Raw genomic sequence first — 24,047 nt, forward strand, 5'->3', positions numbered from 1 at the left:
ATTAAATAGTTTGTTTTCCATTTTATGAACAATTATAACTTATATTCTGATTTCCAAAGTTCTAAACATTTTATAAAATCTTAAAAAAAATTAAATAATAGCAAACCTCGGCTCCGCCTCGGTTTATATACTATTTTATTCACGCTAATTGTGGCTCATTTTCCACCTCCAAAAATCTACCAGATCAAAGAACTTTTTGAAGAAATTTAAAAATTACAAACCTTGAAACTTTAAGGGCCCAACTCTGCTAATTTGAGACTCCAAGAGTCTTAAAATTGAACCTTATGACTCAGTCAATCTGAGAAAGGACTAGTTGAAGAAAAAGTAAATGTATAAATCACAAAAAAGGAGACTTTTCTGGTCTGAGAGTAATTATTTCCCTCGATCTTTCGAAACTCGGGAAATAGTAACTTTCGGACCACAAAAATGTCTTCTTTGCCTTGTAAATAATTACTATAATTTGCACTTATTGCTAAAACTTAGAATGGCTCATTTTAGATAAAAAAATTGAAAAAAAACACTACGGCTAGGGTTTGTATACTATTTTTTGCACTACTAGCTTCGTCTGCTTTCGAATTGTGAAATTAAATTTCGATCCTACAAGTAGACAAAGAAAAGCGTGTTTTACATTGCCTATAATAAGCAAAATTTTTAACTCGAGCTAGAAAATTGAAAATGAAAAATTAAAATGTAAAGCTCCGCTACGCCTAGGGTTTGGATACTATTTTTTTCATGATTAGCTTCCCAACTGAGAAATTAAATTTCGTCCCTATAAGTAGATAAAGAAAAGCGTGTATTTTGGCCAAAAAAGTAAATAAAAAAAACACGGAAAAGAAGGCTTTTCTGGTCTTCGAGTAATTATTTCTCTCAATCCCTCGGAAGTCGGGAAGTAAAAGTGTCTTCTTTTCCTTGGTAAATAATTACTATTATTTAAAATTAAATTTAGATTTAGGATGGCTCATTTTTTACCTTTCTAAAATCTGGTCAAAAAATTGAAAAAAAAAATTGCCGCGGCCAGGGTTTGTATACTATTTTATTCTCATTAAGTTTGTACGGTTTTCGGTGATTTTAGGAAGTTCAAGAATGAAACATTGCTTCCTCGATTTGAAATAACGTATTTATAGCAGATTTTATCGCATTTTTGGCGAATTTTCCAATAAACATGTTTTACGGGTTACTAATCGAACAACAGTTATGATTATTGCTGACATCAGAAAGAAGTGTATCAACTTCCTAAATTAAGTCGAAGAAAACAAAACTCAACGATTTAATTGAGCTATTTATAAATATTTATAAACGAAAGAACCTAATAACAAAGATAGATACATAAAAAGTTTTACAGCAGATTGTAAATTACAAACAAGTATTAGTAGGTGCTGTTTAAATGGTAATTTCGGATTTTTTGTTGCTACCGTTATCTGATAAACGTGAAAGTCGAATAGAAGTTTGAGTTCTTGTCGCGACGTCCCACATCTAAAGATAGCTAATGACCGGATCAAAGTTAATCAGCGTCTACTCCCATCAACAATACGACGTTTATTTTTTCGGTTTGTAACAAAACCAGGCCATTGTGATAATCCCAAATATAAATAAGTTCCAACCTAGTCTGGCCTCCAAAAAACACTCAAGTAAAACGATATGCGGCCATATGGAGTCCTGTACAATGGATATGCGAGTAACATGTTCGGAAAACAACTTCAGGATGGGATTTCGTAGACAAAGAGACCACATCTGGATGCCATTAGCTTGGTGCAGGTTCGGTTTTTGAAACTGGTCCATAATATCTGCAACATCCGTTACGGACGTCTAATTTTAAAATGGACCGCCCTGCATTCTGCCTATTTGGTCAATTACACCAAGACACGTTTTTTTCGGAAAATCATAAAACAGAGGAGGTAATATTTCAAGAGGAAACGGAAACCTGAGGCACAATCCACATTGTCTAAACATGTCACCGGTGTTCAAAGTATTTCTTTTTTAAAATGTTGGCTCGTAAAAAGCGATGTTAGATGGATGTCGGAGCGTAAAGACAGATTGTTAATTTTTTTTCGAAAATTCTATTTCAAGCAGCTTTCGCCGCCGTACGAAACATGAAAGAGTTTGGCAAAATTGACGAAAGCCGTGTCAAAAGCACGATTTTATTAAAAACTGGAAGGTCGTCGACCACAATTGAGCCATCTCCCGTGTCGCCACAATCAAAGAGACCCGTTGAAATTAATCACAGTGGGATTAGAAATATCGAAGTGATTATTTAAATGAAGATGGAAGTCGCGCGATAATGGATCCCGTAAGGATTCTGTCAGAGATTATGTCCGGGGATTTATCCAGCGGTAATTGATAAAGATTTTTCAGTGTTATGCTAATGCATTGTGCATGGAAATGGTAATTCGAAAAAAGCGACTCTTTGTGCCGGCAACAACCTGAAAACATCCCCGACGCGACCGGAACAGGGGAAATCGAATTGTCCGCGGATCGGAATTGGCAAATCGCTGAAATGACAGTAAATGTTTGAAAAGGGGATGTAGATGGCCACTATGCAAAGCATCCGATGGATTATGGAGAGTCGGGGGCGCCATAATAGACCCGGAGCATCCCGAATTGTCCCCGTTGTGTTTGTGCAGTGTTTTATGTTATGAGGTTTTTCGATCCGTTGTATTCATTAGAAAATAACTTCGATGGGAGCCTCGTTGGGAGACTAAAAATAAGCCACACAAAGCACTAATTAAAATTAAATTTATAGAATTGCCTGCTTTGTCGGACGAAAACTCCAATTCAATTTAATAGGATCAATCGAAAATCTTCATTGTCAAAATTGGTGCACATTATGCAACTATTGAAACGTAAGAAACATTCTAAAAACATTAAAACTCGCTCATTTATAAACAGATTACCTAACTGGGTTACATAAGGCGTTTTAAGATGTAATGTAATTAAGGTGGCATAATGTTGGTTTTTTGCCGTGTCGTGCTATTAATACGAACAATTCTTTGCAAGGTGTGTTGGAGTTGGATAATTCTAAAAGTGCTTTCTGTCATTTTTCAATTATCTTGCCAACAGGTGTACAATAAATTAAGAGATTTTTAACTCGTCTTTATCGTGCAATATTTTACAAATGCAAAACAGTCCGAAAATTAAAAAAAAGACTAGTCGTAGTTCCAAATCTTTTTAATTTCCAATTAAATCTAATTAGTTAAATTAGTGCAGTTAATAAACAAGTCAAAAATTGTAATCTCAGCTAATTTCATTGTCTTAGCGTTAAAATTTTCATATTTGCAGCTTCTTCAGTCTACTTGGATCGACAATTTCGAAAAAATGTCTTTTCTGCTCTATAATTAAGTGATTAAGCGCAGTTTTTAAACGACTCAGAAAAAGCAATTTTGCCGAATTTTACTGCCGTGAGATCAAAATTACCAAAATTATAACCATCTAAATAAAACTTTTTGGTTTGTCCGAAAATTGAAAATTTCTAACAATTGCGCTTTTAACTCTATGATTAATTAATTTAGCACAATTTATAAACAGATTCTAATTAGTAATGTCACCAAAATTCTTTGCCATATCGTTAAAACTACCAAATCGCAGGCATAATTTAACCAAAACGCAACTTTTCGTTTTGGTCTAAAATTAAAAAAATTATAAAAATTGTCATAATTAATTAATTTGCCACAATTAATAAACGGCTCAAAATTAAGAAAGCCACCTAATTTTATTACCGTATTTTGAAAATAAGCAAAATTACAAGCAACCAAACAACTTATTCGTCCTAAATTTGATAATCTCTAAAAATTGACCTTTTGCTCTATAATTACTTAATTTAGCACAATTAATAAACAGATTCAAACTAGTAATGTCACCAAATTTCATTGCCATATTATGAAAATAAGCCAAATTACAAGCATTCAAACAATCTGTTAAAATTTTGATTCGTCCTAAATTTGATAATTTCTACAAATTGCCCTTTTTGCTCAACAACTAATAAACAGATCCAAATTAGTAAAATCCCCAAAATGCATTGCTATATCGTTAAAACTACTGAAATTACAGGCATCCAACCAAAATGCAACTTTGCCGTTCGGTCGAAAACAAAAAAAAAATCTAAAAATTTTCTGTTTTGCTCGGAAATTAATTAATTTAGCACACCTAATAAACAGATGCAAATTAGCAACGTCACGAAATTTTATTTCTATATCTTAAAAATTACTAAAATTACAAGCGTCCAAATAATGCGATGAAACTTTGGTTCGTCCCAAATTTGATATTTTCTAAAAATTGCTCTATTAGCTCTGTAATTAATTTATTTCGCACAATTAATAAACCGATCCAAATTAGTAAGGTCAACAAAATTGATTGCCATATCGTAAAAATTACCGAAATTGGAGGCATCCAACCAAAACGCGTCTTTTTAGTTTAGTCTAAAATTAAAAAAAAAATTGTTTGTTTTAGTCTATAATTAATTAATTTGGTATAATTAATAAACGGGTTAAAATTAGAAACGCCACCAAAATTCATTACCATATCGTGAAAATAAGCGAAATTACAAGCATCCACACGTCATGAAACTTTGGTTCGTCCTAAATTTGATAATTTCTAAAAATTGCCCCTTTTGCTCTACAATTAATTAATTTACCCCAATCAATAGACAGAATCGAATTAGTATTGTCACCAAATTTCATTGCCGTATCGTAAAAATTAGCCAAATTACAGGCATCCAATTAAATAGTTGAAACTTTTTGGTTCTCTCTAAAATGGAAAAACATTCGAAAAATGGTCTGTTTTGCACCAGAATTAATTACTTTGACATAATTAATAAGTACCTAAATAAAAAATTTGTACCATGGTCAAATTTTATTGTCACATTGTAAAAATTAAGAACATACAAAGTAAAAAACGTTGAAACTTTTCTGTTGATAAGAATGAATTAAGATTTCAAAAAATTGTTAATTTTGCTTTATAATTAAGTTAATAAATACGTGAAAATTAGTACTTTTCGTGAATTTCATTGTGATATTGTTGAAATTGATATTAAAGTAACACAAAGAAACGTTAAAACTTGTTGACTCTAATGATTTGAATTACCAAAATTATGAGCATCCAAACAAAATTTTGGTCGTCAAATTGGCATTCTGTCCCCATGACATGTCAAAACCAGTGACATTGACGACAAATTCCGAAAAGAAAATGTGAGCCCCCAAATTCGCCTTTAGCCTCTCAAATCCACTCGCTGTTCTAAATTTACCGCCATGTCCAAGCGACGTTTGTTACACTTCCAGTTTGATATGTTATTTTCTTATTGTTCGCAACAGTTTTGGCGCATCTTCCTTGCGACCTTCCTTTTTGATTTCGCCCATACGTTCTCTCCCGTCAAAAGCTTTTAACTCGTTCGGAACAATTTCGAATCGAGCACAAAAGAGGCAGCAAGTCTGACCTTGCTGCAAGTGGCAGTTCTAGAATCGCATCAGGAATGCACCCTCTTCCTTCGGATCGAGGGGTGCTGTTAACCTGATTTATTGGAAGCTGGGTCAGTGGTGAAACCCGATATTCGTGTGGGAACAATGCACCCTGCATTTGGGCGAAATCAGAACGGTTGTTGGACGTCCGACACCCACACATGTGCGCCTGCCATTAGTCGAGTGCCTAATCTTGAGTTAAAACAGATGTGCCACTTTGCAGAACAAAGATTGTCTTATTTTCGAAGGAGCACTCAAAGCGGCGTTTGTTGCCGCAAGAATTCGCGATCAAACCACGACTTCCTCTCCACCGGAAATTGATTGTTTTTATCACAACACATTGAGGATGATTCATACGAGTTGCATAACGAAGAACGAAGAGCTGCTGGAAAAGTGAACAACCTTTTGAAATTTCAAACCGGTTCTGCAATTACCATAACAATTGTCCCCTCGGACTCGCATCTAGAAAACAACCTGTTAATTGTGTAATTACGGAGCCAAAACGGCGGAATTTCGATCATCTGCTCCAATTATGGGCACAAAGAACCATTTCGCGAAATAAATTTATCGTCATATTAAAAGGTTTTAATTATCCCGCTGGAAAGAAACGCTCTGATAAAAGTTTTCGTTAAATTCACGTAATTAATTTAATTGATAATGGCGGAGGAACTTGTTAGCTAATGTGTGCTAGACAAGAAAAACGAGAAAATGCCACGCTAATTTGTTTAATTGAATCGATCGGGAAAACTTTCGAGATGGCGCCCTGTAATTGATTACCTATTTGCTCGTCTAATGAGGATGCTTTTTTCAAATTTTCTACGACTAATTGCAACAGTGTAGTTCTTTGGCTCCACCTGATCGCTTATTTTCTTATTATGACTGGCCACTGGATAAATAAACAACCATCCGCGAATATAACGATCCGATTTATGATAAACGTTCCCTGTTTGCATAAACAGACTACAGAGAATCATTGTGCGAAAACTGAACCTAGTTTATCGCACAGAGCCATCTTTCAATGTTTTTGTTCTTTCAAATCGCAAAAAAAAAGGTGGTCACAGAACATTACCGTCCCTCCTTTCACCACTGTTTTGATAAATAAATCATTTTATTACGACTCGCACCTTCCCAGAAGTTCGTTTTCTGGAATATCGTCATGTTCATTAACTCCAAATAATGCAATTTTATCTCAACGCACGGTATGTAATTCGGTATTTTCTAATTATAACCAGCACGACGTTTCACACGACTTTTTTCCCTTGTAAACGCACTGATTTATGATGAAATCCGAACAATACTAATTTGAATACAGTCAAGCCTCGATCAAACGTCTAAATCCGGAACACTTATCAATATGCAGATGAGATTCAATTAATTTAGTTGGAGCCGTATTCCTCGGAATGTAAATACTTTCATTTCAATTTAATTTAATTAGCACTTATGGTGATGTCGTGATCTGAAGATACACAGAATTAGGAAAGAAACGTTACGTGCTTTGTTTTGTAATAAAAGAGACGATTAGTGTCGTTCCGTTTCGCCTTGTAATTAATTTATGAACAATTGCAGATATTGTATCTTTGGAGTTATCAGGGAATGAAAATGTTATGGACCACAGTTGTTTGGTGTTACATAAGCCAAGACGCAGTTTATCGGAATTGTTTACGTGATAGTACCTAGAATATTGAATTTAATGTCTTTCCATTGTCTGGGTATGAATAGGCTTTTCAGAATAGTAATTATTTGTTTTCAAATAATAAATTGACCGCCCGGCGTCGGGGGCCCATGAAAAATTGTTTGGGAATACTGGGAACTTTCTGGGTTTGTTGGTAAATGCTCGCTGCGCTCGCCTTACGCTATACGCCGTATTTTGGTTTTTCACCGTTTTCTAGGTAATTTTAGTCTTTGTTCCCAACTTTTAATGTTTTATGCTCTTTTTCCTGTTTTATTGTTCTTCTCTTAACAATTTAATCGCAAAAGTTTACAATTTCAGCTTGAAAAATCTTGAGAAAAATAAAAGATCCAAACCTCTTTTAATGTTTTATGCTCTTTCCTGTTTTATTATTCTTCTCTTAACAATTTAGTGGCAAAAAGTTTACATTTTCGGCTTGAAAAATCTTAATAAATTAGAAGATCCAAACCTCGGCTACGCCTCGGAAAGCTGGAAATCGCTTATTTTGTGATTAGTATAAAACTCAAAATTACATTATTAATTGTGGATAAAATAGTATACAAACCGAGGCGTAGCCGAGGTATACTGGATCAAAGTATGTACCTATCGAAAAAATATAAAAAAAAATATTCACAATCATGGCTAAAACTTTAGGTAAAAACAGGCTCTTCTTCCAAGTTTCTAGAGTCTAAAGGTCCGGTTTACACAATCCAAATTCTCTTTAAATACTTAACGCCACGTTAAAGTGCCATGTGACTGCATTTCCGCCAATCAAATGCCAGCAATCCTCACATTAGATGCAAGAATTACATCATTTCAATGAAATTGTTGTGTAAACCGGACCTAAGAACTGAAAAAATAAAATTGCAAACCTTGGCTACGCCTCGATTTTAGTTTGTATACAATTTTATTCACGATAATGGCCAAAACTGGTTCATGTTTCAAGATTCTAGAAACTAAAAGAACTGAAAATTTTGAAAAAAGTAAATTATAATGTCTAGAAATTGGAAATGGGTTTTCAAAATACTGTCTAATAATATCTAATTACTCAATTCCCAGGTCCAAGAGTTTGAATAGTGCAATTTTAATCAGAATTTTGACTTAAACCTACTCTCAAATTCCCAGAATTTAAGATCAAATTTAATTTAATTGTAAAATTTTGCAGGTTCGTCTGGAATTTTCTCCGGAATTTTATTTAGAGTCCTTTTTGATTTCGAGGATTTCCCAAGATTCTGCACTTTTCTACACGTATTGTGAGTACGCAAAAGTCCCTTTTTTAAGCCGCAGGTTCAACAATTTTACATTGTTTGTCTTCCGTTAGAGGTAATTTCATTTTAATAGTCAAATTGATATAAATTACGACCCTATAAAGTGTTTGAGAATTTAGTGTCGACAAGCGCCCATTATGGGTTATAACTTGGATAATAACAATCCTAATCAAACACCTGAAAATCGTTTAGTAATGAAGCGAATTGTACATTTCCAAATAAAAAGTGGGCTGTGGGGGTTGGTGGTCCGGCGCCGTCATCAGCATGCATGGACTCACCTGAGGTGCGCCAGGAGCCCGCGATCAGCACATGGCGGCAGATTCGCCTGGGAGCGAACCTCTTGTAACGGTGCAGCAGCCACCGTGTTGCCGTCGACTGTCCGCAGCACTGCACAAAGCGAAGGCGGATGCGCGCCCCGTCGCCGTCCCTATGCGCACCCCCTCGCACCTATTGTTTGCTGTTGTTGGATTGGCCGGGCGGTGCACCTGCTCGGCCTCGCCGCCGGCTATTGTCACACACACACTGTCCTAACCTCACTGTTGCGGATGACCGATAGCGCGTAAGCGTGCGTATGCACTGCGTTCCAAGATGCGTCTGGCGATCTTCGTGCGCTAGCCAGCGCCCCACCAGCACAGCACCGCCTCCGCCCCTCCTTCGGAGCCCACGTGTGCGGCCCGCCTACCGCGCGAATTGTTAGGGCTCGCGACCCGGCCAGCTCGAGACGCGGCGACGATTGCGGATTCGCATTGTTGTCGCTGCGAGGCGGGGCGATGGATGGGACTCCCACAAGACAATGATGTGATAATAGGGACGCGGTTACGTCAGAGACGGACAATGCGCCAATCGCCACACACCGACTTTACTTAAGTCCACTGTTACGACACCCCTTAATTAAAGTGGCAAAATATGCCGGTCAAAAGATTTTAAGACAAAGTTTCCGCATGCTTCGTCCTCTCCGCTTCCTCATAGCGCGCCACTTTTTCAATTAACAAATTGCCCATATTAATGGTTCTGTTGGTTTAACAGTTAATTCCATCAAAATTGATTGCTATCGGCACGAAAAGTACTGATTTATCCGTTTGTTCGACACTTCCCTCCTAAAAAAACCTGCTCGTATTAATTACTTTCGCACTCTCGGAATAATTCCGTGACACGAACATCGAAACGATTTTGGGCGCTTTCTAGAATGTAAAAAATCCATCTGATCGGTCGTTTTATTATTGAAACATCAGTTGCGAAAACGAAAGGAGGAAGATAAAGCCGACACGAAAAATGCATTTATAATTTTTCTTCTCGCATGGATTAGCGCGACAGTGAGCAAACGTCGGAGCGTATCTTTGTGAGAGCTCTGGCAAAGGAATAGGAGCTTCCAAGCGAAAGAGCTCGTTCAGCTGAAGTTTCAGTTTTTGTGTTGGCAGCCATGTAAAAGGACATCGCCTGAAAGCTTCGCGAGTGTATTAATAACGCTGTTCAAATGAACTTTTATTTTGTTCAAAATTGGAATATTTATGTCACAATAAACCTTTTGCAGGCTGGCGGAGGTAAACAGTTTCTAATTGGATGTGGAGAGAGAATTATGCCATTTTTTCATGGATAAAATCATTCATTAATGGGGACTTTGTAAGAAATTACTGATCGGAACGGCAACTCAAACGACCCACGCGGAATAATTAATTACTTACAACAATAATTAAAATATAAACAACTCGTTATGGACACTATCTCCGATTTGTGATCCTTTTTTTACCATGCTTACCATCAGTCTTTGGAATTTTTAAGTAAGTAGGTAACTATTTTTATATTATACAGTTAGTTTCCACATTTTGTTGAATATAGACTTTAAGGATACGTCAGAATTAAAAATATCTTCGCTATTAGATTCAACTCGGAGATATGTAGATAATCTCCAGCAATACATTTTTAGTTTCAAGACTACCGTTAATTGCTTTTGATAAAAGCAATAAACTTAAAGGTACCTCGAGGCGGTCCATGGATATTATTAGCAAGTTAATAAATTAAATGATACTCGCTTTTATTAACCGGATTTTAAACATTAACACTACAAATAAGGAGAATTGGAAGATACCTATTGTTTGATTCTTTTTCTCAATTCTTGGATTATTCTGTTCTTTCTTGTACTTACTGTCTCTTTGAATCTGAACTAGAATTCTCTGAAGGTTGCTTTCTTCGATTCACTTTGTTTTTTTTAGGATTTTCCGGGATCATTTTAATTATTTCCAGGATTTTCTGGGATTCTATGAATTCTAAAATTTTTGAGACTACCTCAGTTTTAATTTTTCACGATTTTTCAGAGTTTCTCATAATTTTACCAATATTTCCACAATTCTCGACGATTTTCTAGGATTTTGCAGGATTCCAAGGGATTTTTAAGGCTCGTTGGAAACATTTTAGACGTTTGAAGAAAAATTTCAGGATTTGAATACGATTCTGAGATTGTTTGCGATTCTATTAAATTGACTATGATTCTCCAGGATTTTCCAGGATTTTCTAAGTTTCTGGAGTTATCGAGATTTCTCGACAATTTTCAAGGATTCTGCAAAATTTTGCACCATTTCACCAAATTTTCGCAAATGTTCGGTCGATTCTTTAGGTCTTTTTGGGATTTTTTTAAACGTTTTATGAATTTCCAAAATTCTAGATGACTTTAAGATTGTATAAGATTTTATTAAATTGTTGATTATTATCTAGAAACTGTCAAACTTATCTATGATTCTCCATCAGGGCCTTTCAGGATTTTCTAGAATTGCTTGGAGTTATCAGGATCTTTTCAAAATGTTACACCATTTTACGAGATTTTCTTGTAGATTTTCAAAAATTCACAACGACTTGGATTTTTTTTTAATTTTTTAAGAATTGCCAGGAATCGAAATTGTCAAAATTAATTATCCTTAAAGATCATCTGTGATTTTCTAAGATTGTTTGGAGTTATCGAAACCTCTCAAATTTTCGAAGATTAGGCAGAATTGTTGCATTTTCTCTGAATTTTCGGAATTCTCAACGATTTTCTAGGCCCGTTTTGGTGTTTTTTAACGTATTAGGAATTGCCAGGACGACTCTGAGGTTATTTAATATTCTATTAACTTGTTTATTATTATGTGATTCTTCAGGAGTTTCTGAGATTTTGTAAGATTATTTAGAGTTATTGAAACCTTTCCTGAATTTTCGACAATTTCCTTGACTTTTGCGCTATTTCTCGAGAATACCTGCAAATTTTTTTGGCTTTTTTGACATGTTTTTAACGTTTTAGAAATTGCCACGATTCTATTCGATTCTGAGATTGTTTAGGATTCTACTAAATTGTTTAGCATCTCGAAATTGTCAAAATTATTAATGATTCTTCAAAATTTTTTAAGATTTTTCAATCTTGTTTGGATTTGTCTAAACGTTTCCAAAATTTTTGACGATTATTCCGAACTTTGCAGGATTTTACGAGTGCGAATTTTCAGATTTTTTACGATACTGTCGGCCTCTTTAAGAATTTTTTAGATTTTTTAGGATTTGCCAGGATTCTATCTTACAATGTTTATTATTGTTTCGGAATAATTTATTATGTTCTGGGATTGTTTGGAGTTATCTGGACCTCTCCAGGATTTTTAACAATAATCCAGAATTTTGCACCATTTTACGAAATTTCCTGCAAATTTTTATCATTTGAGATTTTTTAAACGTTTTAGAAATTGTCAGAATTCTATCCAACTCTATGATTTTTAGTATTCTATTAAATTGTTTATTATTGCATATCTCCGAATTGTCAAACTTATCAATAATTCTCCAGGATTTTCCGGGATTTTCTTAGATTGTTTGGAGTTATCGAAACCTCTCTCGGATTTTGCAGCGTTTCTCGAGATTTCCTGCTAATTCTCAACGTTTTTTAGGTCTCTTTAGGAATTTTTTAGACTTTTTAGGATTTGCCAGGATTCTGTACGACTCTGTAAATTGGTTATTTATTATCCCGAAATAATTGTCAAAAGTATTTCTTAAAGGATCTCTGGTATTTTCTCAGATTGCTTGGAATTAATATGACTTCTTCAAAATTTTTGATGCTTCTCCGGAATTTTGCCGCGTTTCACGAGATTTCTTGCAAATTCTAAAAACTTTTTTAGCCCTTTTTGTATTTTTTTTAACATTTTAGGAATTGCCAGGATTCGCTGAGATTATTTAAGATTCTATTAGTTATTGTCTATTAACTTCTCAATAATTTTTCAGGATGTTTTGGGACTTTCGAAAATTGTTTAAAGTTATCGACAATCTTCCTGATTTTTCCAGAATTTTCCACGATTTAACTTTATCCCAACTACACTATGAATCCGCACAATTTCAGACGATTTCCTACAATTTTTTCGAATTCCCAAACTGTCAGGATTCTTTAATTTTTGGGTATTTGTTCCTTCTTTGGACTCTCATCCGATCCAAATCCTCCGAAGAAAGTTTCTTCCAGCGGCGATTTTTCTTTAATTTTGCATGCTCATTAGATAAGCAGAATAATCATTTAGCAGACGTTATCAGATAAATTTATATCAATATGAAAGTAAATATTCCAGTCATGCATTCATTGTTTAGCAAACGTTTCACGTCCCGAGATAATTATAAGTTTATAATAAATTAATCTTACATGATATTCGTGTTGAAAATCTGATAAGTACATAATAATTAATGTGAAATTACTCGACTCCTAAGCGTCGCCTATAATTTTATACGTAATTTAATTTTTCTACTACTTTGAACTGTTTATCACTGTCATTGAATAAAGGCAAGGATTAGTAAGATTTCTTTATGGTTTCTATGAATCTGACATTGAGCGGTTTTATGATAATTGCCAATGAAAAGTCGAAGGAAATTTGGCGGTGCAAATTTGCAAGTTTCGCTTTCCGTGAAAAAATTGGCGTATCTCGCAGGATAAATGTGGGGGATGATCAGTGATCGAGTTAGTCGAACCCCGAATCCCGTTCGTCGTTAAACTCGTATCAAGATATTCAGGTACATAATCCGTGAACACGTTTTAGCAGTGACGCAACCCTTCATGTGAATTTCATGAGATTTAATGCACCGCCATATAATTGGGTTACCGTTCCGTGCTCATCCGTCCTCGTCTCCGAGGAGCCAACAAGTTAGTAAGCCATTTCCCGGGTCCTATCTTCGGCGCGTCATTTGTTCCGAGTCAAACGGCTTCAAACAGAACCTCATTATAAGTTGCCTGATGTTCATAAAATATACAGGAGGCGGCCGGGGCCGCAACTCGGAATAATTCCATGTTTGTTACACCGTAGGGTACACTAGGATAATGCGGTTAACCAGGCAACCCTTTGGCAATGCTGCCGACGGCATTAGCCCTCGCTCGTTATTGTTTTTTATGTCAATTAACTTGTAATTCGATACCAAAGAGAATACCGGGCTGCTGCTATTACCGGTCTTTAATTCCAAATCCCCAAAGTCGTTCTTCATTTCCGGAAAACGGGGCGACATTTTTAGAAGATCTTCGGCGCGCCTCAACAATTAAAGTAGCGTTAACGAACGTCGACTACAAATTGACATCATCATGAGCGTTTAAGGAAGTAAATTAGACGATTTACCTACTTATGTTAATTCCGTGTAATTAATTAAGCGCCGGAATTGAATTTATGGCGGACTCTTCCATAATGTGCGACGCTGGCTTTCCATTTTTTACCTCCAATCTAATTATAGTTTATAGAATTTTCTGTCGCTGTAATCACCCCGATACGTTCAAACTTGATTAACACCATTAATAAAACAAGTTCATCGAACGGAATTAATAATTAATTATTATCGACGCCGCTATAAGTTACTAGAAATTTATTAATTAAGCCATCAACCGGATTGATCTTAACGCCATTCGAGTTAAACGACGAAGAATAAAATTGAGAGTGAAGATAAGACCTCTTTCTTCATTAAAAATTCCTATAAAAATCGACCACTAAGTCGAGTATTTATTACCGTCGTAAAATACATATTAATAGGCCAGGATAGAAGAAACCTCTTCACATTATTATTAAAAATTAGGTTTATTCCTGCTATTGACAAGAATAGATAAAAGCTTTGCTCGCTTTCTTAATGGATCATGATGCTGCTTTGTGAAGCTGCAAGATAGGAAGCATTAAAATCTACAGCACTTTGCATTTACATTTTTCTTACGCAAGATTTGCACTGGATCGATCTAAACTTCGTTTTTCTTGTAGAGGATTCTTCTTCCAACGAAAATTTACGCGTAGCCGAGGTTTTATTTTGAAAAATTTTGGAAAAATTCAATTATGTTGAAAATTCAACTTAAAGCAGGTTTGGTTGACAAAAGCTAAATTAAATCTTACCTGACGTCATGTTAAAGTGACATATGACTGCTTTTCCGCCAATCAAACGTCAACAATTGTTTTTAGAATTTAAAAAAATAATATTTTAACTTTCTCGAAACTAAAACTTCGAAGGAATTAGAAAAAAAATATAAATTCTAGGAAGTGGAAAATGGCTTATTTTGTGATTAGAATAAAACTGATTTTTTTTTATTGTAAATAAAATAGTATAGGTACAAACCGAGGCGTAGCCGAGGTTTACTGGTTAAACTTTTTTTGAAAAAATTGCCGAAAGCTCAACTTTCAAACAGAATCATCTTCCAACTTTCTAGTCTAAAGTCCGGTTTACACAAGCTAAATTAAATCGTACCTTTACGCCACGTTAAAATGACATGTGACTGCTTTTCCGCCAATCAAATGCCATCAATCGTCAGATTAACTTCAATTACTTAAATTATTGTGTAAACCGGTTTAAAGATCAAAAAATTTGGAACTAAAAAATATTTGCTTGTAACGCTCGCTTCGCTCGCTTCTCGCTATACTTTAAATTTTAGTTCTTCACCGTTTTCTCGATTATTTTAATTTTCGTTTCACTTTTAATACAAACTAAAAAATAAAAGAATTTTGAAAAAAATAATTAAAAATTTTAAACAGTTGGGAATGTGTTATTTTGAGATCAATAAAAAACTAAAAAAAAATTGTAAATAAAATAGTAATCTAAAAATAGTGGCTAACCCATGATTAGTAGGTCAAAATTTCTTGATATTTTTAATATTTAACTAAAACTAATGTAAATAAAGTAAATTTAAGTAAAATTGTGAACTATTTTGCTGTTTTTTTTTAATTATTATTGAAAATATAAAAATCTTTTTGAATTAGTGAAAATTACGTCTTTTTTTCGGATTAAAGAGGTAAAAATAAAATTTTAGATTAGCGGTCAGATTAAAGAGGTGCTCCTATCACTTTCAAAATACTTTTTATTTTAGACGTTAAAAATTTGTTGGAAAATGAGTCGTAATTGAATATTTTGAACGTTTAATAACGTCAGGAATTTAAAATATATTAAAAGTTCGGATAGTATTTCGGATAAAAATGACATTTAGAATTTGAGATTAATAAAAATTTCGAAATTGACATTTTTAAATCTAAATCTGTATTAGAGTCAATATGGGCAAATGTGGATAAAATAGAAAATAGTAATTTACCCTTTTAAATTCTGCTGATTTGTAAATGGGAATTCGGTGCAGGAAAAAGTAAGTACCTATACGTATAATCGATTGTTTTGAAAAGTCTCTTGTAGAATGCATGCCTCGCTCTTGTTAGTCTAAAGAGGAAATAGTTTTCTTTGATCCGCGTTTAGTAAGAAAACGAGCTGTAATGATCTATACCGAGAAACAGACATGTGTTATCATGAAAGCATGTGAAAAATCTGGTTTCTTCAAACATGCATAACAATTTCCAAGCCATACCTTCTAATTCCAACCACTCCCATCTCTCCCCTGTTCAATTTTCGTCAAGTCGTCTCTTTGTCAGCTCGATCTCGCCGCATTCTTCGGGGGACACCTGAGTTCATTTTATGCAGCAATATTCTTATTTTATTCGAGTTTTATGGTATTTTATGGACATCGTTGCGAAACGGCACCACCGAGTTATGTCGACAATAAAGGAACAAGAAGTTTAGTGTATTTGTCCGCTTCGTATATAAAATGTATGGAATAATTTATTTGAGCCGCGTCGAGCACATATTCGCGCAGATCTAAAGAGAACAACACGACGCCACGCGGGGTGGGGACGGGGGCGGCATGCACCGGCCGCCTGGGATGTATGAATAGCCCCGTGGTGTTCCAGCAGGAGGCTAAATCGGTCGCGCGATGTTCATTCATAATCTTGATGCACCCGGAAGGGACACCTTGCCAAAGTTCATTCACAGAATCGGAAAGTGCGGCCGAATTCTTTGGATATTCTTGGAGCGAGCATCCGGCACGGGAACCTGGAGGTTTTCACCTGCTGGACGCTTTCGGATTCCTGCTATCGGTCGGGATTTTCGATCGCCATTCCCTCTAATTCCGGCTTTCTATTCCGCAACATGCGCCTGTAAGTCTCGTTTTGAAAAGACGTGGTAATTGAAACTGCTTTCTTGCGACGATGATGGGACAGCCGCGTTTGTTTGTGACGCCAGTTGTTACACACAAGGCCCTGTTTTTAATCTCCCCATTCAAATTATAAAAGCTATTATGTAGAGCTAGACTGGGGCCTATTGTGCGCCCTCTTAAAGTAGATAAGAATGAGTTTTTTTAAAGACGTGTCCGCGCGATCGAGCGAGCTTTTCACTCATTAGAAAAGCAATTCGAAACTGAAAGGACCGTGTTATCGAAGCACTAAATTTAAACATGTGAAGACAGGATGTGCGGTATGTACAACGGAACTAGTGTAATGTTAAACTGGCGACATTCTTAAGAATTGTCACCGCGGCCAAGTCGTTAATTTAATTATGTCGTTACAACACCTTTGCAATAATAATAATTATCAGCAAAGCATGACGACCAACAAATTATTACACTCATGGGTAGCCAGGCATATCAAGTAATTGTTTACAATATTGCCCGTATCTTTCCTTTGATCTGCGTGGGCGCCCCATTTAAAATATCGCGGATATTAAATCTCGTATAAAGACATTCGGAGGAAGATATCGGTCGTCCTGCATAGGCCACGGTGCTTAATTTCCTGTTTATCGCAAACACTAATTGGTAGTTTACGTTGCAAGATGATTGCTTATTTTCTTGGCCGAGTCGACGATGAAAAAAAGTGTAAAATCTATCGGTGAAGAGGAATGCACGCTCTGTAGTCCACTTGGAAACTGGTAATGCACGCTCGCCTCACGAACACTGTGTAATTCAAGCCATTCTGTATAATTTGTCTCTTATCGTGTAATTGTTTGAATAATTCATACTAATGGCTCAAACTAGCTGATTTATTGGCGTGTGCACAAGAAGCCATTTTTGGCGCAGCTCAGTTTTCTGCATCTCGTCCGAAAAAAGCGCTTGGCAGTAATTTTCGATGTCTCAACTAAAATTCGTAATTTTGGTAATTTTTATGCTACAGCTACCAAATTTGGGGAAATTACTATCTTTGGATCGTGTATTAACTCCACCAAATTTCAAGAACATAAGCAAAAGAGTCAAATTTTAGAAATTTTTATTTTAAAGGGGAAGCAAAAATTTTCGATATCTTCAAATAAAATTCGTAATTTTGGTAGTTTTTATACTACAGCTACCAAATTTGGGGAAGTTACTATTTTTGAGTCGTGTACTAACTTCACTAAATTTCAAATACATAAAGCAAAAGACTCAAATTTAAAAAAAAATTATTTTAAAGAGGAAGCAAAAATTTTCGATATCCTCAACTAAAATTCGGAATTTTGGTAATTTTAGTGCTACAGCTACAAAATTTGAGGAAGTTACTATTTTTGAGTCGTGTATTGACTATACCAAATTTCAAAAACATAAAGCAAATGACTCAAATTTTAGAAATTTTTATTTTAAAGGAGTAGCGAAAATTTTTTATGTTTTCAACTAAAATTCGTAATTTTGGTAATTTTTATGGTACAGCTATGAAATTTGGGGAAATTACTATCTTTGGATCGTGTATTAACTCCACCAAATTTCAAAAACATAAGCAAAAAAGTCAAATTTTAGAAATTTTTATTTTAAAGAGTAAGCAAAAATTTTCGATATCCTCAACTAAAATTCGTAATTTTGGTAATTTTCATGGTTCAGCTACGAAATTTAGAGAAATTACTATTTTTGGGTCGTGTATTAACTCCACCAAATTTCAAAAACATAAAGCAAAAGAGTCAAATTTTAGAAATTTATATTTTAAAGGAGAAGCAAAAATTTTCGATATCTTCAATTAAAATTCGAAATTTTGTTAATTTTTATGCTACATCTACGAAATTTGGGTAGGTTACTATTTTTAAGTCGTGTATTAACTCTACCAAATTTCAAAAACATAAAGCAAAAAAGTCTAATTTTAGAAATTTTTATTTGAAAGGGGAAGTAAACATTTTCGGTATCTTCAAATAAAATTTGTAATTTTCATGCTACAGCTACCAAATTTGGGGAAGTTACTATTTTTGAGTCGTGTACTAACTCCACCAAATTTCAAAAACATGAAACAAAAGACTCAAATTTAAATTTTTTTTTTTAATGAGTAAGCAAAAATTTTCGATATTTCAACTAAAATTCGTAATTTTGGTAATTTTCATAGTACAGCTACGAAATTTGAGGAAATTACTATCTTTGGGTCGTGTATTAACTCCACCAAATTTCAAAAACATAAAGCAAAAGAGTCAAATTTTAGAAATTTTTTTTTTAAAGAGGAGGCAAAAATTTGCGATATCCTCATCTAAAATTCGGAATTTTGCTAATTTTAGTGCTACAGCTACAAAATTTGAGGAAGTTACTATTTTTGAGTCGTGTATTGACTCTACCATTTTTCAAAAACATAAAGCAAATGACCCAAATTTTAGAAATTTTTATTTTAAAGGAGGAGCGAAAATTTTTGATGTTTTCAACTAAAATTCGTAATTTTGGTAATTTTTATGCTACAGCTACCAAATTTGGGGAAATTACTATCTTTGGATCGTGTATTAACTCCACCAAATTTCAAGAACATAAGCAAAAGAGTCAAATTTTAGAAATTTTTATTTTAAAGGGGAAGCAAAAATTTTCGATATTTTCAAATAAAATTCGTAATTTTGGTAGTTTTTATACTACAGCTACCAAATTTGGGGAAGTTACTATTTTTGAGTTGTGTACTAACTTCACTAAATTTCAAATACATAAAGCAAAAGACTCAAATTTAAAAAAAAATTATTTTAAAGAGGAAGCAAAAATTTTCGATATCCTCAACTATAATTCGGAATTTTGGTAATTTTAGTGCTACAGCTACAAAATTTGAGGAAGTTACTATTTTTGAGTCGTGTATTGACTATACCAAATTTCAAAAACATAAAGCAAATGACTCAAATTTTAGAAATTTTTATTTTAAAGGAGTAGCGAAAATTTTTTATGTTTTCAACTAAAATTCGTAATTTTGGTAATTTTTATGGTACAGCTATGAAATTTGGGGAAATTACTATCTTTGGATCGTGTATTAACTCCACCAAATTTCAAAAACATAAGCAAAAAAGTCAAATTTTAGAAATTTTTATTTTAAAGAGTAAGCAAAAATTTTCGATATCCTCAACTAAAATTCGTAATTTTGGTAATTTTCATGGTTCAGCTACGAAATTTAGAGAAATTACTATTTTTGGGTCGTGTATTAACTCCACCAAATTTCAAAAACATAAAGCAAAAGAGTCAAATTTTAGAAATTTATATTTTAAAGGAGAAGCAAAAATTTTCGATATCTTCAATTAAAATTCGAAATTTTGTTAATTTTTATGCTACATCTACGAAATTTGGGTAGGTTACTATTTTTAAGTCGTGTATTAACTCTACCAAATTTCAAAAACATAAAGCAAAAAAGTCTAATTTTAGAAATTTTTATTTGAAAGGGGAAGTAAACATTTTCGGTATCTTCAAATAAAATTTGTAATTTTCATGCTACAGCTACCAAATTTGGGGAAGTTACTATTTTTGAGTCGTGTACTAACTCCACCAAATTTCAAAAACATGAAACAAAAGACTCAAATTTAAATTTTTTTTTTTAATGAGTAAGCAAAAATTTTCGATATTTCAACTAAAATTCGTAATTTTGGTAATTTTCATAGTACAGTTACGAAATTTGAGGAAATTACTATCTTTGGGTCGTGTATTAACTCCACCAAATTTCAAAAACATAAAGCAAAAGAGTCAAATTTTAGAAATTTTTTTTTTTAAAGAGGAGGCAAAAATTTTCGATATCCTCAACTAAAATTCGGAATTTTGCTAATTTTAGTGCAACAGCTACAAAATTTGAGGAAGTTACTATTTTTGAGTCGTGTATTGACTCTACCATTTTTCAAAAACATAAAGCAAATGACTCAAATTTTAGAAATTTTTATTTTAAAGGAGAAGCGAAAATTTTTGATGTTTTCAACTAAAATTCGTAATTTTGGTAATTTTTATGGTACAGCTATGACATTTTGGGAAATTACTATCTTTGGATCGTGTATTAACTCCACCAAATTTCAAAAACATAAAGCAAATGAGTCAAATTTTAGAAATTTTTATTTTAAAGGGGAAGCAAAAATTTTCGATGTTTTCAACTCAATTTCATAATTTTGGTAATTTTCATAGTACAACTACGAAATTTGAGGAAATTACTATCTTTGGGTCGTGTATTAACTCTACCAAATTTCAAAAGCATAAAGCAAAAGACTCAAATTTTAAAAATTTTTATTTGAAAGAGAAGCAAAAATTTTCGGCGTGTGCACAACAAGCCATTTTTGGCGCAGCTCAGTTTTCTGCATCTCGTCTTAAAAAACGCGTGTGGGTGCCATTGAGACAGGAAGTTATGAATGGGCCGCCTGGCACAACTATTCCCGGATTTAGCAACAGGATTGATGTCTCCCGTGTCCTATTTTCATTGTTTTGTTTGAATGCGATGCATATTTTCGTGTCGGTTAAAAATACCGGCGAAAAAACATGAGCAGTGAAATTCCTGCAGGTGACCCCTGAGGCTGATTAAGAATTGCGTTTAATTAGCGTCGTTGACAATCAGCGGTACCAAAATAGACCACCACTTCCTGCAGGCTGCCTGCCAACACTGACAATGGAAATCCCCACGTGTGCCTGGAAATAACCGAACAATGAAGAGACCGCTTCTGGGATGTTAATTGCTGATCGGACACTTTGACGGACTGCCAAAGAGTCCATCAATCAGTGAGGAATGCGGCGGGTACAAACCACTCGACAAATCTATGCGCTTGTCCGCGACCTGGCTTAAGTGACATGTCAACGGGGTAAATTCTTCGGATGTTGCGAAATTCGCGGCCAAGAGGCTGATATTTCTGGAATTAATGCAACGGTCGTGTATTAACGAGGCAGAGGCACGCAACTTGCCAGTAAAGAGTGTAGCAATTGAGGTTGGTAACATGTAATTTCCGGCAGTTACACTGTGTCCAATTTATACCGGCGCCTCCTAGCGGCTAATGGACTTCTTCGGCGATCGACAAGAACTTACACCTTTTTTCAACGTTAACACTCCGTTTTCGCACTGATAACTTCATCAAAACGGTTTTCAATTCATCGGCTTGGTGCAGCGATGTTGTTTGTTACACAAAAACAATATTACATTTTTTATTGTGAATAAAGGTTTGTTTATTTATTATATCAAAGTAGGAACCTACAGACATTTTTGGACATGTTTTATTCACATTTATGGCGGGAACGAAGTTTGGATTTTTATTTCTTATTTTTTTTAACGTTGCAAAATTAACCATTACAATCTCTAATCCTGATTTTGGTGCATTATATTTTTTTTATTTTCAAAATAATATACTTAAACTTTAAATTTTCACTGTGTAGAATATTGAAGACTAAAACTTTGGAATTTTTATTTTAAAGAGGAAGAAAAATTTTTGAAATCCTCAACTAAAATTCGTAATTTTGGTAATTTTAGTGCTACAGCTACAAAAATGGAAGAAGTTACTATTTTTGAGCCGCGTAGTAAGTCTACAAAATTTCAAAAACATAAAGCAAAAAACTCAAATTTTAGAAATTTTTATTTTGAAGAGAAAGCTAAAACTTTCGATATCCTCAACTAAAATTCGTAATTTTGTTAATTTTTATGCTACAGCTACGAAATTTGGGGAAGTTACTATTTATAAGTTGTGTATTAACTATACCAAATTTCAAAAAGAAAAAGCTTATGGCTCAAATTTTAGAAATTTTCATTTTAAAGAAGAAGCAAACATTTTTGATATCCTCAATAAAAATTTGTAATATTGTTAATTTTTATGCTACAACTACGAAATTTGGGGAAGTTACTATTTTTGAGTGAGTTGTGTATTAACTCTACCAAATTTTAAAAAGATTAAACAAAAAACTCAAATTTTAGAAATTTTCATTTTAAAGAGCAAGACAAATTTTTGGAATCTGCAACTAAAATTTGTAATTTTAGTAATTTTAGTGATACAGCTACGAAATTTGGGGAAGTTACTATCTTTGAGACGTGTATTAACTCTACTAAATTTCAAAAACATAAAGCAAAAGACTCAAATTTGAGAAACTTTTATTTTAAAAGGGTAGCAAAATTTTTCGATATCCTAAACTAAAATTCGTAATTTTGGTAATTTTCATGCTATAGCTACAGAATTTGGGGAAGTTACTATCTTTGAGTCGTGTATCAACTCTACCAAATTTGAAAAACATAAAGCAAAAGACTCAAATTTTAGAAATTTTCATTTTAAAAAGCAAGACAAATTTTTGGAATCTGCAACTAAAATTTGTAATTTTAGTAATTTTGGTGCTACAGCTACGAAATTTGGGGAAGTTACTATCTTTGAGACGTGTATTAACTCTACTAAATTTCAAAAATATAAAGCAAAAGACTCAAATTTTAGAAATTTTTATTTTAAAAGGGTAGCAAAATTTTTCGATACTTTTAAAACAAAAATTCGTAATTTTGGTAATTTTCATGCTACAGCTACGAAATTTGGGGAAGTTACTATATTTGAGTCGTGTATTAACTCTACCAAATTTGAAAAACATAAAGCAAAAGACTCAAATTTTAGAAATTTTCATTTTAAAGAGCAAGAAAAATTTTTGGAATCTGCAACTAAAATTTGTAATTTTAGTAATTTTAGTGCTACAGCTACGAAATTTGGGGAAGTTACTATCTTTGAGTCGTGTATCAACTCTACCAAATTTGAAAAACATAAAGCAAAAGACTAAAAAATTTTTATTTTAAAGAGCAAGAAAAATTTTTGGAATCTGCAACTAAAATTTGTAATTTTAGTAATTTTATTGCTACAGCTACGAAATTTGGGGAAGTTACTATCTTTGAGTCGTGTATCAACTCTACCAAATTTGAAAAACATAAAGCAAAAGACTCAAATTTTAGAAATTTTTATTTTAAAGGGGAAGAAACATTTTCGAAATTTTCAACTAAAATTCGTAATTTTGAAAACTTTGGTGCTAAGCTACAAAATTTGAAGAAGTTACTATTTTTAAATCGTGTATTAACCCTACCAAATTTCAAAAACAAGCAAAAAACTCAAATTTTATAAATTTTTATTTTAAAGAGAAAGCAAAAATTTTCGATATCCTAAACTAAAATTCGTAATTTTGTTAATTTTTATGCTACAGATACCAAATTTGGGGAAGTTACTATTTTTAAGTCGTGTATTAACTGT

The 24,047-nt window shown here is 33.7% G+C and overlaps 1 protein-coding gene across 4 annotated transcripts in view; it reads right to left on the reverse strand.

Annotated features, from left to right (window-relative positions):
• The window catches only part of LOC148166457 (uncharacterized), a 120,527-nt gene that overhangs the window by 40,659 nt on the left and 55,821 nt on the right, over positions 1-24,047 (reverse strand). The window contains exon 1 of one of the 4 annotated variants that reach the window (XM_088048837.1): positions 8,663-8,977. The exons of the other annotated variants lie outside the window; for them this stretch is intronic. The gene's annotated coding sequence lies outside the window, so the exon portion shown is untranslated. Of the gene's footprint in view, positions 1-8,662; positions 8,978-24,047 lie in introns of those variants that run through there. 4 annotated transcript variants of the gene reach the window in all.

This window comes from Gnatocerus cornutus, unplaced genomic scaffold (genome assembly GCF_029298725.1).
Source record: "Gnatocerus cornutus isolate USDA-ARS CGAHR unplaced genomic scaffold, icGnaCorn1.1 ctg00000023.1, whole genome shotgun sequence".
In the NCBI taxonomy this organism is placed as follows: domain Eukaryota; kingdom Metazoa; phylum Arthropoda; class Insecta; order Coleoptera; family Tenebrionidae; genus Gnatocerus; species Gnatocerus cornutus.